This window comes from Triticum aestivum, chromosome 1B, assembly GCF_018294505.1.
Source record: "Triticum aestivum cultivar Chinese Spring chromosome 1B, IWGSC CS RefSeq v2.1, whole genome shotgun sequence".
Taxonomy (NCBI): Eukaryota; Viridiplantae; Streptophyta; class Magnoliopsida; order Poales; family Poaceae; genus Triticum; species Triticum aestivum.
Genome location: NC_057795.1, coordinates 425,652,675 through 425,667,348, shown reverse-complemented (window position 1 = coordinate 425,667,348; position 14,674 = coordinate 425,652,675).

Sequence of the window (14,674 nt, the reverse complement as noted above, 5' to 3'; positions counted from 1 at the left end):
TGCCCGTAACCCCCACTCCTCCCTCGATCCACCTCGTCTCCCCACCCCGCCCCGAGTGGATCTGGATCGGGGGCAACCGACGCCTCTGACCCCGCCCGTCGCCCGCCTGGAGCGCCTCCGCCTCGACCTCGTCACCGCCAGCTCCCCCCCGTCGACTATCTGCCTCGCCGGACCACCCCAAGCTCGCCTCACCCTCCCCTGCACCCACCTCCGCCGCCACTCCCGCGCCAGAGCCCTCCCCTGCCGGCACCTCGCCATGCACGACCGCCCGACCACGCCCGCGCCCGGGGAACCGCCGCCAAGCCGCCTCCTCGTCAGAGAGGGACGGATCCCGGGGGCCATGTCGCGGATCCGGCCTCCCTCGCCTTGCTCCCCTCGCCGGAGTCCCCTCGTCGACCGGCACCCTCTTCTCCGACACCGTCGGACGCTGCCGCTAACCTCGTCATCGATCCGCTCGACCCCGACCTCCTCCGGCTCCATCACGCATCCTGCCGCTTCCGCTGTGAGCCTCCGGCCCTCCGTGGTTGTTTCCCCCTCCTCCCCGTGCCCTCCAGCACCGTTTGTCGCTAGCTCCGTCGTAGTCGCCGCCTTCCATCGCCCCCGACGCTGTTTCAGCCGCACCTAGCTATAGATGAAGGCAGGTCTCGACGCTGCGCCTCGCGCTTATCCATTTGGCAGTCGGGGCTGCCCCTTTTAGTCGCTGGAGCCGTCGGCTCCGCGCGCGCCGCCGTTCTTTGAACTCACCGACGGGCACGCACACGCGCACACACGTTCTGACAGTGGGTTGACCCACTGACATGTGGGCCCGCCCGGTTTAACCATTCCCCTAACCACCTAATTAGAACCTAATAAAAATGTTTAGTTGAATAACTAAAAATGACATGTGGTTCCTTTTCATATAAAAGCCTGTTTCAAAATATCTAAGTCAATGGCATGTGGCCCCCACCTAATCTGTTAAATTAATTAAACTGTTAATTTACAGTACTCTATGACAGTTGGGTCCCACCAGCCAGTTTGACCAGTCAACATTGACCTAGTCAACTGCTGACTGGACTATTGACTTTGACCTGACCCCACCTGTAATACACTGTGGCTGGCACTGCACTATGTGACAAAAGTATTTACTGATTTAAATTGGGAATATAAATAAATCCTAAAATTGATTTAAATCTTTTAAAATTAATATAAAATAAATCGTAGCTCGTATGGAAAAACTTTGTACATGAAAGTTGCTCAGAACGACGAGACGAATCCGGATACGCAGCCCGTTCGTCCGCCACACATCCCTAACCTATCGAACATGCAACTTTCCCCTCCGACTCCTCTGCCCAAAAACACGAAACACCGGGGATATTTTCCCGGATGTTTCCCCCCTTCGCCGGTATCACCTCATACCGCATTAGAACATGTCTAGCTCTGCTTGTTGTCCTGTTATGCACTTGCTTGCTATGTATTTACTGTTTCTTCCCCCTCTTCCCTCCGGTAGACCCCGTGACGATGCTGATGCCCCTGTGGTCGACTACGTCACCGACGACCCCTCCTTCTTGTTTGAGCAACCAGGCAAGCCCCCCCCTTGATCACCAGATATCGCCTATTATTCTCTATACTGCTTGCATTAGAGTAGTGTAGAATGTTACTGCTTTCCGTTATTCCTATCCTGATGCATAGCCTGTCCTTGCTACTACTGTTGATACCTTTACCTGCAATCCTACATGCTTAGTATAGGATGCTAGTACTTCATTAGTGGCCCTACACTCTTGTCCGTCTGCCATGCTATACTACTGGGCCGTGATCACTTCGGGAGGTGATCTCGGGCATATACTATATACTTTATACTGTTACATTACTTGTGATATTGTTCGGAGATGGGGGCTGAAGGGGCAGGTGGCTCCATCCCGGTAGAGGTGGGCCTGGGTTCCCAACGGCCCCCGACTGTTACTTGTGGCGGAGCGACAGGGCAGGTTGAGACCGCCTAGGAGAGAGGTGAGCTTGGCCTTGCTCGGCGTCCACGGATACTTAAAAGTAACACGCTTAACGAGTTCTTGCTATTTGATCTGAGTCTGGCCATTTGGTCTATACGCACTAACCAACTACGTGGGAAAGTTATGGGCACTCGACGTCGTGGTATCAGCCGAAGCCTTCGTGACGTCAGCGACTGAGCGGCGCGCGCCGGATTGGAACGTAAGCCTGCTCTTGTATTAAGGGGGCTAGTTCTGCTTCTGGCCGCGTACGCAACGTGCAGGTGTGCTAAGGGCGATGGGCCCAGACCCCTGTGCGCTTAGGTTTAGACCGGCATGCTGACCTCTCTGTTGGCCTAGGTGGGGCTGCGACGTGTAGATCTTCCGCGGCCGGGCATGACCCAGAAAAGTGTGTCCGGCCAAAGTGTGTTGGGTTATGTGGTGCACCCCTGCAGGGAAGTTAATCTATTTGAATAGCCGTGATCTTCGGTAACAGGACGACTTGGAGTTGTACCTTGACCTTATGACAACTAGAACCGGATACTTAATAAAACACACCCTTCCAAGTGCCAGATACAACCCGGTGATCGCTCTCTAACAGGGCGATGAGGAGAGGATCGCCGGGTAGGATTATGCTATGCGATGCTACTTGGAGGACTTCAATCTAATCTCTTCTACGTGCTGCAAGACGGAGGCTGCCAGAAGCGTAGTCTTCGATAGGACTAGCTATCCCCCTCTTATTCTGGCATTCTGCAGTTCAGTCCACTGATATGGTCTCCTTACACATATACCCATGCATATGTAGTGTAGTTCCTTGCTTGCGAGTACTTTGGATGAGTACTCACGGTTGCTTTCTCCCCCCCTTTTCCCCCTTTCCTTTCTTTCTGGTTGTCGCAACCAGATGCTGGAGTCCAGGAGCCAGACGCCACCGTCGACGACGACTCCTACTACATTGGAGGTGCCTACTACTACGTGCAGCCCGCTGACGACGACCAAGAGTAGTTAGGAGGATCCCAGGCAGGAGGCCTGTGCCTCTTTCGATCTGTATCCCAGTTTGTGCTAGCCTTCTTAAGGCAAACTTGTTTAACTTATGTCTGTACTCAGATATTGTTGCTTCCGCTGACTCGTCTATGATCGAGCACTTGTATTCGAGCCCTCGAGGCCCCTGGCTTGTATTATGATGCTTGTATGACTTATTTATGTTTTAGAGTTGTGTTGTGATATCTTCCCGTGAGTCCCTGATCTTGATTGTACACATTTGCATGCATGATTAGTGTACGATTGAATCGGGGGCGTCACAATTTGGTATCAGAGCCGACTGCTTGTAGGAATCCCCCTTCCACACTCCTTGGCCGAAGTTGAGTCTAGATGTTACAAAACTGTTTTACTAACATGGCTGTGCGGCCCATGAGCCCACGTCGCCATTGGGTGATATTAGGATCTTTTATTCCTCGACCTATACTCTGGGATTCTGATCTCTCTTCTACTCGGGTTAAATGATTGTTGCTAACTCTAACTCTAGGTTCTCGTAAATACTTTCTCCCGGAGAGCCCCTTCATTCCAGATGATGGCCTGCTTCACTGGAAGATTCCGAAGATACTATTCGATATGCTCTCAAGACTTTGTGTCCACCACTTTTGCTATTCCCGACCACCGATAAATCCTTATGGATAACTACTTACACTTGCCATTCATACGATCATCCCCCGTTGATCTTGTTATTACAAGATACCCCGAAGTTTTCTCTATTGTTCCGAGAATACTTTGTGCCTAATGCCTTGCAGTTCCTTGTCGCCTGAATACACCTACAAATTAATCCTCACATTTACCGAGGATTTGTTTCTCCCTAGTTGTTCAGGTGTTTCACAAAATTCTTCGAAATATTATCTAATTTTCGAGAATCCTCTGCAGCCTATGGCTCTAGAAATTCTTGTCTGCCTGCATTATGGTTAAATCCCAAATGCCTAGCATTATTCATTGACATCCTTTGCACTATCATTTTGAGACTGTTGATTCAATATGATGCGGTTGTTCGCAATCGTCAATCACAATTAGAATCCATCCTTCCGGCTCAGACGTCATTTTTGAACATGAGCTGGTTCTCAACCAATCAATTGCCGTCGGTTGTACCCCTAAGTCTATTCAGCTTATCCATTCTTAATCAGAGCGTTTGCTTCCGATCCTTCGATTTGGAATCATATTTCCTTTGCATTTGAGCTTCGAATTATTCAGATGATTCCACAACCGTTGCATTTGCATTCTTTCCTCTTCTGGTTGAGTACCGATACTCACATCAGATCCTTTGTGGACCATCAAGTCCTTTGTTGGACTATTATCCGACAGTGTCCTTCATATTTAATCACCTTGTGAGTTCTTTCCCTGATACATAATACCATTGGTAAATCCTATACTCTGAATTGGCCAACCATGCTCTGCTTTCGAGCTGGTGATAATTACTCTCAAAGCTTGTGGTATATGTTTCTAAGATGCCTCGATGGGTTGAACCTATGCCTTTCTTAATCGGTGTGAACCCGAAAGTTTTTCAAGGTTCATACTCCTCTGGTAATTCACCAAGTAGGTCTTCACACTCAAATTACTTTAATAGAGCAGTGAATGAAAGGTTATGCATTGAAGAAGTGGGTGTCGACCTTGAACTTTGTGTTCATGCCTATGGACACGATGTAGATCTTATCATTAAAGCTCCTCTTACATTAATTATTCCCTTGGTATTAGTTCATCTTATATCTGGGATCATGCCTTTTTGCAATCGTGGTCCCGACCACGTTGTCCTTTACTTACCATTTCTCGTGCAAGTTTAAGCACTTGTCTTGTGCAGAGCAATACCCCAGTCCAACCTCTACTTTGATCTGTCATCGAGTATCACCCCCTGGTATCTCGAGATTATCATGGAACTGCATAAATTCTTACGAGTTCTTCATCAAGTACTACATTCTCACGGATTCCAAGTTTGCACGGGCTTTGAGTTATTAAACACTCAAAGACACCGATAACTGAACCGAGTCTGCGCTGCGGTTTAACAACTCTTAGTAATCTTCCTTACGTACGAGTTTGTACCCAATCACGGCACTCATAGCCTGTTTGGCTATATGATTGTCGTGATTATTTTAACGGTGCTACCTGGTCCTTATTCTCGGAGCACCACTTTCGACGATGAGCTAAGCTTGCGTCGATTTTCCTTGTCATATCATTTCACCTTGAACAGCAAGCTTGATTTCGAGTTTGTGTCGTACTCATGGTTCCAATAACCTTTCGCTTCATCATTCCTTTGACTTGATGTCATCGCCGATTGATTACATCTTCATGAATTCTCTTGACAAATGTGTCATGATCATCATCAACATTTTGATGCTCTTCCAAGATATCTATTGAATTCTTCATGGGAAATACCATCCTTGCCCTCGATGAGTTGTGTTATCATCGGCCACTTTATTGCCTTCCCTCCAACACAAACTTGCTCGTGTTTTGTGTTATACCTTGAGTTCCTTGCTATCCAGCATTTATTCTTCTTTACCTTGGAGTGTTACCATCTTTTATGTCAAGAATGTCGTGAGGATTACTCCACCTCTTAAGAATTCTTGGTATAGTGATAATTATCACCATCACCATTATTTCTTGGTCCTCATGTTGATTCCAACCGGGGTACCAACAGGTGAGCGGTGTTGTTTGGATTTTTCACTTCTAGCAACCCTATTGCTTCGAAGTTAATGGTCGGTCATTCATTCTTAGACTATTAATTATTGAATCACCATTCTGACATTGGTCGTGCAACCCAACCCGTATTTCGGGCGCACCTTTCAACCAATGTTTAATTGTGTATGTTTTCCTCGAGCTTACTTCCTTATATCATTTGATATGACAAATGTTATCTCCTTATCCACATAATTTTGGAGATCCATCTTTTGGATACCTCGATGAATTATCGCTGAGTCCACCAGTCACCTCCTCATCCTCTTCTTGGTTTAATGATGAACTATTGTTTCAGGAACCCGCTCCCATAGTTCATTTCCCGAGAATCTGGCAATGTCATTTCGTCGATTTGTGTTGCACCTTTTCTTCTTGGACAACCTGAGTCTGAGGTATCATGACACCAATCGGATCTGAATCTCGGTCAGAGATGATGGTTGGAACATATTTCCAAGAGTTATAACAATGGTCTTTATGTGACCCGGTAAGGTGATGTCGTGCCTAGCACACTTGGCCGGAGGACCTATTGTTATAGTTTCCTTTTTGGCAAGGTTAGTCATTCTTCCGTGAGGAAATTGTAAGACTTATTCTACAAGTTGTCCCTGATGGATCCTTTGTGTATCCAAAGTCTGACCTTTACCAATGACCATGTCAATGCTATCTCGAAGCATGTATGTGGTACTCCTATCATCAATAAGAACACTCAAAACACAATGTTAAATTTTTTTAATCAAATTATCCAAACATCGTTGTATGGTAATGTCATGAAATTTCTCTTCCCTTTCCTAAAGCGTTTTCTACATTATATCCTCTCATGGATATCATGCCCTGCTTGTTCTTGGGGAGGATATCCCCCTGAAATATGTGTTTAAACGTATTTTACTTTCCATTATTTTGTTTAACCTTTCTTGTAATCTACTTAACTAAGCAGTGATAATTCTCGACTTAGGTAAGCACCTCGGTGTACCACTCTATCAATAAGACCCTGTTACTATTGTTGATGACATTCTGGTAGCCACCGATGGATGAGAACCTTGCCTATTGGTCCGCCTCGTTTCAACGAGCAGGAAAATGGTTATGTTCGTCCCCCGCCCTTGGTACCGATGTTTTTGCCGACATAACTGACAGGCTATCCTCTGACATGACTTGCTTACATTATTGTGCAAGATGTCATCGCCCTTCCTACTTTTAAACCACACGGTGGGCCCATAACCCACAGGTCCACTGGATCGAAACCTGACTCTTCTTTACAACCCGGATTCTAATGGATCCTTTGCACCTGCCTTCGTATGTGATTCATGAGCTAAATGCTATACCATTATCCATCCTGGAATCAAACACCATGTTATTCTCGTTGTTCAAACCCCCATTCCACCTTCTGCCTAGTCATCGAATGATTGCCTACCCATTTAAAACTTTGGTACCATCGTCTATTGCACTCAACGAATTCACTGAAATACAACTTGTGGGGTACCATGTGTATTTCCCATTGAGTTCACCGCCAGATGCCCAGCTTTGTGGAGATGCGTTCTTCCAGAGTTTTTCCCCTTGGCCGCGTTCGTAGGACGATGGAGATCCCGAAGAAAGGATGACGACTTGATCATGGTGACTTGAAGAAGAGAAATGAAGACATCAATGAAAGGGATCAACCTCTTCGAAAGGGCAGCCAAGACCGAGAAGACTCGTTAGGTTTTTCGCTACTAGCATCTTTCCCCCATTACTCCACCGCTTAAATCTCGGGACGAGATTTCTTGTAGTGGAGGAGAATTGTGACGCCCGGATACTTAAGCTACAATAAACCTCTGTTAATGATGCCACGTCACCATAATTACTGTTGCTAAACTCGCGTTAGTTCGAAACTGATTCAAATTCAAATTCAAAATCAAATCAAATGGTAAAAGTTTTCAAACTTTAAAACTAAAATATTCGAGTTGTGCCAAATAATGCAAAGTTAATTGTGGTGAAGAAACCCCACTTTTATAAAATGTTTTAATACCCTAAAATGATTAAAACAGTAGGTAAAACAATTAAATAAATGCATTTTGGGTTTTATAAAATACTAAACTATTTTGTTCAGGGATAAAACCTTTCGTGGCAGTAGTTATAATTGGAACTCTATTTTAGCTATGGGTTTCACTTTTTGTAAAACTATAAACTATTATATAAGTAAAATAAAACAGAACAGAAAAATAAAAATAAAAAGAAGAAACGAAAACAGAACAAAAAGAAAGAAAGGAAAAGCCCCCCCCGCTGGGCCTCGGCCCAGCCGGCGCCCCCATAACCCCTCCAAACCCTAACCCACGTCGCCCGTAACCCCCACTCCTCCCTCGACCCACCTTATCTCCCCACCCCGCCCCGAGTGGATCAGGGGCAACCGACGCCCCTGACCCTGCCCATTGCCCGCCTGGAGCGCCTCCGCCTCGACCTCGTCGCCGCCAGCTCGCCCCCCCGTCGACTATCTGCCTCGCCGGACCACCCCAAGCTCGCCTCACCCTCCCCTGCACCCACCTCCGCCTCCACTCCCGCGCCAGAGCCCTCCCCTGCCGGCACCTCGCCGTGCACGACCGCCCGACCACGCCCGCGCCCGGGGAACCGCCGCCAAGCCGCCTCCTCATCAGAGAGGGACGGATCCCGGGGGCCATGTCGCGGATCCGGCCTCCCTCGCCTTGCTCCCCTCGCTGGAGTCCCCTCGTCGACCGGAACCCTCTTCTCCGACACCGTCGGACGCCGCCGCTAACCTCGTCATCGATCTGCTCGACCCCGACCTCCTCTGGCTCCATCACGCATCCTGCCGCTTCCGCTGTGAGCCTCCGGCCCTCCGTGGCCTTTTCCCCCTCTTCCCCGTGCCCTCCAGCACCGTTTGCCGCTAGCTCCGTCGTAGTCGCCGCCTTCCGTCGCCCCAACGCTGTTTTAGCCGCTCCTAGCTACAGACGAAGGCAGGTCTTGATGCTGTGCCTCGCGCTTATCCATTTGGCAGTCGGGGCTACCCCTTTTGGTCGCTGGAGCCGTCGGCTCCGCGCGCGGCGCCGTTCTTTGAACTCACCGACGGGCACGCACACGCGCACACACGTTTTGACAGTGGGTTGACCCACTGACATGTGGGCCCGCCCGGTTTAACCATTCCCCTAACCACCTAATTAGAACCTAATAAAAATGTTTAGTTGAATAACTGAAAATGACATGTGGTTCCTTTTCATATAAAAGCCTGTTTCAAAATATCTAAGTCAATGGCATGTGGCCCCCCCACCTAATCTGTTAAATTAATTAAACTGTTAATTTACACTATTCCATGACAGCTGGGTCCCACCAGCTAGTTTGACTAGTCAACATTCACCTAGTCAACTGCTGACTGGACTATTTGTTGAGGAACGTAGTAATTTCAAAAAAATTCCTACGCACACGCAAGATCATGGTGATGGCATAGCAACGAGAGGGGAGAGTGTTGTCCACGTAACCTCGTAGACCGTAGGCGGAAGCGTTATGACAACGCGGTTGATGTAGTCGTACGTCTTCACGATCCGACCGATCCAAGTACCGAATGTACGACACCTCCGAGTTCAGCATACGTTCAACTCGATGACGATCCCGGGGCTCCGATCCAGCAAAGCTTCGGAGATGAGTTCCGTCAGCATGACGGCGTGGTGACGATGATGATGCTCTACCGGCGCAGGGCTTCGCCTAAACTCCGCGACGATATGACCGAGGTGGAATATGGTGGAGGAGGGCACCGCACACGGCTACAGAACGATCCATAGATCAACTTGTGTGTCTATGGGGTGCCCCCTGCCCCCATATATAAAGGAGGGAGGGGGCAGGCCGGCCGGCCCTTGTTGGGCGCCCCAGGAGGAGTCCTCCTCCTAGTAGGAGTAGGACTCCTCCTTTCCTACTCCTACTAGGAGGGGAAGGAAGGGGGAGAGGAGGGGAAGGAAAGAGGGGGGCGCCGCCCCCCTCCTAGTCCAATTCGGACCAGAGGGAGAGGGGGCGTGCGGCCCTTCTTGACCGCCCCTCTCTCTTCCCACCAAGGCCCATGTGGCCCATTAACTCTCCGGGGGGGGGGGGGTTCCGGTAACCCTCCGGCACTCCGGTTTTCTCCGAAATCACCCGGAACACTTCCGGTGTCCGAATATAGTCGTCCAATATATCAATCTTTATGTCTCGACCATTTCATGACTCCTCGTCATGTCCGTGATCACATCCGGGACTCCGAACAAACTTCGGTACATCAAAACTTATAAACTCATAATAAAACTGTCATCGTAACGTTAAGCGTGCGGACCCTACGGGTTCGAGAACTATGTAGACATGGCCTAGAACCATTCTCGGTCAATAACCAACAGCGGGACCTGGATGCCCATACTGGTTCCTACATATTCTACGAAGATCTTTATCGGTCAAACCGCATAACAACATACGTTGTTCCCTTTGTCATCGGTATGTTACTTGCCCGAGATTTGATCGTCGGTATCCAATACTTAGTTCAATCTCGTTACCGGTAAGTCTCTTTACTCGTTCCGTAATGCATCATCCCATAACCAACTCATTTGGTCACTTTGCTTGCAAGGCTTATAATGATGTGCATTACCGAGAGGGCCCAGAGATACCTCTCCGACAATCGGAGTGACAAAACCTAATCTCGAAATACGCCAACTCAACATGTACCTTTGGAGACACCTGTAGTACTCCCTTATAATCACCCAGTTACGTTGTGACATTTGGTAGTACCCAAAGTGTTCCTCCGGTAAACGGGAGTTGCATATTTCTCATAGTTACAGAAACATGTATAAGTCATGAAGAAAGCAATAGCAGCATACTAAACGATCAAGTGCTAGGCTAACGAAATGGGTCATGTCAATCACATCATTCTCCTAATGATGTGATCCCATTAATCAAATGACAACTCTTTTGTCCATGGCTAGGAAACATAACCATCTTTGATAAACGAGCTAGTCAAGTAGAGGCATACTAGTGACACTATGTTTGTCTATGTATTCACACATGTATTATGTTTCCGGTTAATACAATTCTAGCATGAATAATAAAGATTTATCATGATATAAGGAAATAAATAATAACTTTATTATTGCCTCTAGGGCATATTTCCTTCAGTCTCCCACTTGCACTAGAGGCAATAATCTAGTTCACATCATCATGTGATTTAACACCAATATTCATATCTGTATATGATTAACACCCATAGTTCACATCGTCATGTGATCAACACCCAAAGGGTTTACTAGAGTCAATAATCTAGTTCACATTGCTATGTGATTAATACCCAAAGAGTACTAAGGTATGATCATTTTTGCTCGTGAGAGAAGTTTAGTCAAAGGGTCTGTCACATTCAGAGCCGTATGTATTTTGCAAACATTCTATGTCTTCAATGCTCTGCATGGAGCTACTCTAGCTTGATTGCTCCCACTTTCAATATGTATCTAGTTTGAGACCTGGAGTCATCTGGATTAGTGTAAAAGTTTGCACCGATGTAACTTTTACAACGAACTCTTTTATCACCTCCATAATCGAGAAACATCTCCTTAGTCCTTACTAAGGATATTCTTGACCGCTGTCCAGTGATCTACTATTAGATCAAAATTGTATTCCTTTGCCAAACTCAGAGCAAGGTATACAATATGTCTGGTTCACAGCATAGCATACTTTATAGAACCTATGACTGAGGCATAGGGAATGACTTTTCATTCTCTTTCTATTTTCTGCCATGGTCGGCTCTTGAGTGTTACTCAACTTCACACCTTGCAACACAGGCAAGAACTCCTTCTTTGACTGTTCCATTTTGAACTATTTCAAAAATTTATCAATGTATGTATTCATTGAAAAATCTTATCAAGCGTCTTGATCTATCTATATAGATCTTGATGCTCAATGTGTAAGCAGCTTTACCGAGGTCTTTCTTTTAAAGAACTCCTTTCAAACACTCCTTTATGCTTTGCAGAATAATTCTACATTATTTCTGATCAACAATATGTCATTCACATATACTTATCAGAAATGCTGTAGTGGTCCCACTCACTTTCTTGTAAATACAGGCTTCACCGTAAGTCTGTACAAAAACAATATGCTTTGATCAACTTATCAAAGAGTATATTCCAAGTCTGAGATGCTTGCACCAGTCCATAGATGGATTGCTGGAGCTTGCATATTTTGTTAGCACCTTTAGGATTGACAAAACCTTCTGGTTGCATCATATACAACTCTTGTTTAATAAATCTATTAAGGAATGCAGTTTTGACATCTATTTGCCAAATTTCATAAAATGTGGCAATTGCTAACATGATTCGGACAGAGTTAAGCATCGATACAAGTGAGAAAATCTCATTGTATTCAACACCTTGAACTTGGCGAAAAACCTTTTTGCGACAAGTCGAGCTTTGTAGATAGTAACACTACTATCAACGTCCGTCTTCCTCTTGAAGATTCATTTATTTTCTATGGCTTGCCGATCATCGGGCAAGTCCACCAAAGTCCACACTTTCTTGTCATACATGGATCCTATCTCAGATCTTATGGCCTCCAGCCATTTTGCGGAATCTGGGCTCATCATCGCTTCCTCATAGTTCGTAGGTTTATCATGGTCTAGTAACATGACTTTCAGAACAGGATTACCGTACCACTTTGGTGCGGACCGTACTCTGGAAGACCTACGGGGTTCTATAGTAACTTGATCTGAAGTTTCATGATCATCATCATTAACTTCCTCACTAATTGGTGTAGCAGTCACAGGAACAGATTTCTGTGATGAACTAATTTCCAATAAGGGAGCAGGTACAATTACCTCATCAAGTTCTACTTTCCTCCCACTCACTTCTTTCGAGAGAAACTTCTTCTCTAGAAAGGATCCATTCTTGGCAACGAATGTTTTGCGTTCGGATCTGTGATAGAAGGTGTACCCAACAGTTTCCTTTGGCTATTCTATGAAGACGCACTTCTCTGATTTGGGTTCGAGCTTATCAAGTTGAAAACCTTTTTCATATAAGCATCGCAACTCCAAACTTTAAGAAACGATAGCTTAGGTTTACTGCTAAACCATAGTTCATACGGTGTCGTCTCAACGGATTTAGATGGTGCCCTATTAAACGTGAATGCAGCTGTCTCTAATGCATAACCCCAAAACGATAGTGGTAAACTGATAAGAGATATCATAGATCGCACCATATCTAGTAGAGAACGATTACGACTTTCGGACACACCATTACATTGTGGTGTTCCAGGTGGCGTGAGCTGTGAAACTATTCCACATTGTTTTATATGAAGGCCAAACTCGTAACTCAAATATTTTCCTCCACGATCAGATCGTAGAAGCTTTATTTTCGTGTTACAATGATTCTCCACTTCACTCTGAAATTCTTTGAACTTTTCAACTATTTCAGACTTATGTTTCATCAAGTAGATATACCCATATCTGCTCAAATCATCTGTGAGGGTCAGAAAATAATGATACTTGCCGCGAGCCTCAACACTCATCGGATCGCATACATCAGTATGTATTATTTCCAATAAGTCAGTTGCTCACTCTATTGTTCCGGAGAACGGAGTCTTTAGTCATCTTGCCCGTAAGGCATGGTTCGCAAGCACCAAGTGATTCATAATCAAGTGATTCCAAAATCCCATCAGCATGGAGTTTCTTCATGCGCTTTACACCAATAGTGCCACAAATAAGTTGCACTATCACTATTAAGTTTGCATCTTTTGGTTTCAATATTATGAATATGTGTATCACTACGATCGAGATCCAATGAACCATTTTCATTGGGTGTGTAACCATATAGGGTTTTATTCATGTAAACAGAACAACAATTTATTCTCTTACTTAAATGAATAACCGTATTGCAATAAACATGATCAAATCATATTCATGCTCAACGCAAACACCAAATAACATTTATTTAGGTTCAACACTAATCCCGAAAGTATAGGGAGTGTGCGATGATGATCATATCAATCTTCAAACCACTTCCAACACACATCATCACTTCACCCTCAACTAGTTTCTGTTTATTCTGTAACTCCTATTTCGAGTTACTAATCTTAGCAACTGAACAAGTATCAAATACTCAGGGGTTACTATAAACACTAGTAAGGTACACATCAATAACATGTATATCAAATATACCCTTGTTCACTTTGCCATCCTTCTTATCCACCAAATATTCAAGGCATTTCCGCTTCTAGTGACTATTTCCTTTGCAGTATAAGCACTCAGTTTCAGGCTTTGGTTCAGCTTTGGGCTTCTTCGCGGGAGTGACAACTTGCTTGTCATTCTACTTGAAGTTTCCCTTTCTTTCCCTTTGCCCTTTTCTTGAAACTAGTGATCTTGTCAATCATCAAAACTTGATGCTCTTTCTTGATTTCTACCTTCATTGATTTCAACATCATGAAGAGCTTGGGAATCACTTTCGTCATCCCTTCATCCCTTGCATATTATAGTTCATCACGAAGTTCTACTAACTTGGTGGTGGTGACTAGAGAATTTTGTCAATCACTATCTTATCTGGAAGATTAACTCCCACTTGATTCAAGCGATTGTAGTACCCAGACAATCTGAGCACATGCTCACTAGTTGAGCGATTCTCCTCCATCTTTTAGCTATAGAACTTGTTGGAAACTTCATATCTCTCAACTCGGGTATTTGCTTGAAATATTAACTTCAATTCCTGGAACATCTCATATGGTCCATGACGTTCAAAACGTCTTTGAAGTCCTGATTATAAGCCGTTAAGCATGGTGCACTAAACTATCAAGTAGTCATCATATTGAGCTAGCCAAACGTTCATAATGTCTGCATCTGCTCGTGCAATAGGTCTGTCACCTAGTGGTGCATTAAGGACATAATTCTTCTGTGCAGCAATGAGGATAAACCTCAGATAACGGATCCAATCCGCATCATTGCTACTAACATCTTTCAACACAATTTTCTCTAGGAACATATCGAAATAAACATATGAAAGCAACAACGCAAGCTATTGATCTACAACATAATTTGCAAAATACTACCA